Genomic DNA, 249 nt, shown 5'->3' with positions numbered 1-249 from the left:
TCCCCGGCACCTTACTCTGGAGATATCAACATAGTCAAACAGCTGAGCGAACAAATGTGTTTACAAACTTCTTATAAAGGAGCATGTATTTCTCATAAAAACAATTGGAAGATATCTTATATCAGACGCACTGGTAAAAACCATTTCCCTAAGTCTGATATGTCATTTATTTGTCTACAGTGCTATCCTTTGATACGTTGGACATTGCCACATTTGAGCTCGTGCATCTGCTACTAGTCTCTCACTCTT

This window comes from Euprymna scolopes, chromosome 36 (assembly GCF_053919585.1).
Source record: "Euprymna scolopes isolate OS-2025 chromosome 36, ASM5391958v1, whole genome shotgun sequence".
Lineage (NCBI taxonomy): Eukaryota > Metazoa > Mollusca > Cephalopoda > Sepiida > Sepiolidae > Euprymna > Euprymna scolopes.
Note: the sequence above shows the minus strand (reverse complement) of the source record.